This window comes from Monopterus albus, unplaced genomic scaffold (genome assembly GCF_001952655.1).
Source record: "Monopterus albus unplaced genomic scaffold, M_albus_1.0 scaffold153.1, whole genome shotgun sequence".
Lineage (NCBI taxonomy): Eukaryota > Metazoa > Chordata > Actinopteri > Synbranchiformes > Synbranchidae > Monopterus > Monopterus albus.
In genome coordinates this window covers 878,792-881,487 of record NW_018128033.1, presented here as the reverse complement: position 1 = coordinate 881,487, position 2,696 = coordinate 878,792, and positions in this window count along the sequence as shown.

The following is a 2,696-nucleotide window of genomic DNA, read 5'->3' as shown; positions in this document are numbered from 1 at the left end:
TTTGTTCCCACATCCCTGAAAAGATAAGCTCTCAAGTTGTTACGTTCAGATCCCAATTTGGGAGTCACAGCCCCCAATGTTCCAATTACCACGGGGACCACTTGTGTCTTCACCTTCCACATCTTTTCTAGCTCTTCTTTCAGCCCTTGGTATTTCTCAAGCTTCTCATGTTCCTTCTTCTTGATGTTGCTATTGTTTGGGATTGCTACATCTATCACTACAGCCTTCTTCTTCTGTTTGTCCACCACTACTGTGTCCGGTTGGTTGGCCATTAGAACTGTGTGTGTGTGTGTATGTATGTGTATATATATATATGTGTGTGTGTGTGTGTGTGTGTGTGTATATAAAAAATTCCCCACTCGCCCCCCACCTTGGGGCGATCTTGTATTCCTTCCTTCAAGCACCTGCCCTCTACCAGAGGCCTGGGAGCTTGAGGGTCCTGTGCAGTATCTTAGCTGTTCCTAGCACTGCACTCCTCTGGACAGAGATCTCAGATGTTGCTCCTGGGATCTGCACAGCCTGCACCTGGGGTCCTGTCTGGTATGGTAGACCCTGGTCTCTATTGATCTTGTACTTAGAGCTTGTTCTTGTGCTGCCAGGATTAGGGCCTCTGTGCTGTCTTTCAGTCCAGCTTTGTCCAGCCACTGGTAGGATTTTTCGATATTAGCCATGTCTTCTATTTGACGGTGGTACATACTGTGCAAAGGTTTTCCTATCATGAAGGTTCCTGCTCTTCCTTCCCTTGTCCCTCTGGTTTCTGCTGCCTGAGATGTTCACTAAGCACATCAACTCGGGATGTTGGTACAGCTTTAATCTGTTTTTCTTAAACATCAATACAGCTCACAGCAGTTATCCTCAGAAATGTTGACTGGATGAAAATCAGCAAAATACATAAAGGGGATATAGAATAGTGAAACAAGGTTGATACAAAGTCAAATCTCCAAGGGCTGCATCAAATCCAAGACCTGATAGATGCATTAAAAGAAAAAAAGTAACAATCCTTACATGGCAAGTGTATAATTAGTATGAGCATATTTTGAATCACAAAATTACAATTGCAAGACAACAGCGTGTTCAGGAGCTACTATACCTGCATGCTTTATTTACATTTTATTTGCACATAAAGAAAGTGACATCATTAACAAGTGTTGAACAAAAGACACCAGGGTAAACAAACAACCACTAAAAAAAACCAACAACAAACATAAGCTGAGAGAAAGAAGAGGAAGATGCTGACAAATCAATTCTGCTAATTCCTCTGTGTGTGTACGCATGTGCGTGTGTGTGTGTGTGTATGTATAATTCCTCTCTTCTTTTTGGATTTGACACTGTTAGGTCTATTTGGAAAAACCTGTGTTAAACTTTTGTTATTTGCTTAACTTTGCTCACAAGAATGTTTGTTTTTATAGTAGATTTCATGTGAGAACTTTAGACAAAGTTTTCCCCTGGGTGTCCCCTCTCTCTCGCTCTCCCTCGCCTGCTGGAGTGTATTCTCCCATGCTACCTCAGTGACTTCTACACCACCAGGTATCCCAGCACACACACACACTTGGCCACTGACAATGTCACAGTGATATAGTGCACTTGAATATCTTATGTGAAGGCCAGTGATGGACCACTCACCTTGACGGTTGTATGCTAAAGGTGTGTGTGTGTGTGTGTGTATATGTGTGTTTGCTGTATTTCAGCACTAGTGGAAATTGAATTATATTCCAGTTCACATGAAACCTCGGCAGTTAAGAACAATGGGTCAAACACCAGGGGACCAAGAGAATAATAAGCAGGTGTGTCTGACACACACACACACACGCACACACACACTCATATATAACCCTTCAGGGAACAAACTATTCACTGCTCCATCACTTACACTCATGAAAGATACCCACACATGACTAGGTGAGGCAGAGCAGAGCTTCATGACATACACACACACACACACACACACACACACACACACAAGAACTGGGCAGGGATTCAGAGACACAGATTGAAGGTGATTATAATTCACAGTGAAGTCTGGCTGTTTTAGTTATCACCAGCTCAGCGTGTGCCCGTGTGTGGTTGAGTACTCACCAAGGTAGCAGGGGAAAAGCACATCACGGACATATAAATCACAGAGATAAAGAAAGTGAGACATAGAGGGAGAAAATACAAGACAACCCATCAAGGAAGAGGCAAAGGAAGAGTGTGTAGAAGGAACAAAGAGCGGGTTAGAGGAAGGCAATAAAAAAAGATGACAGAGTAATGTAGCATGACTTGAAAAGGACAGTACAGTGTGTGATTCACACAACAAAACTGATGAATTAAACAGCAAAAAAATTAACACCCAGGCTTTCCAACACAGGGAAGAAAGAAGACAAAAATATAATTTTCTCCATGACTAGTAGGGTTTTATAGTTATTATGTAATAATAAGTTAAATAACATTGAGTAGCTAGTGATGTGTAACGGAATTTAGTCCTGTTCTATACTGTAACTGCTGTTCAGAAAGTTACATGGGTTCACTTTAAACTGCAAGTAACCATAGCAACAGTACTTGCACTTCCTGTGTAATGGATGAAAGCAAGACTTAAACTGATTTTTAAAAAAAGTGTGACCATTTTGATATAGCTTTTCTTTTGTCCTGTGGCAAACACAGTAATATAATACAGTACTCAGTACAATACTTAAACATGTGCTGATACTGAAATGAAT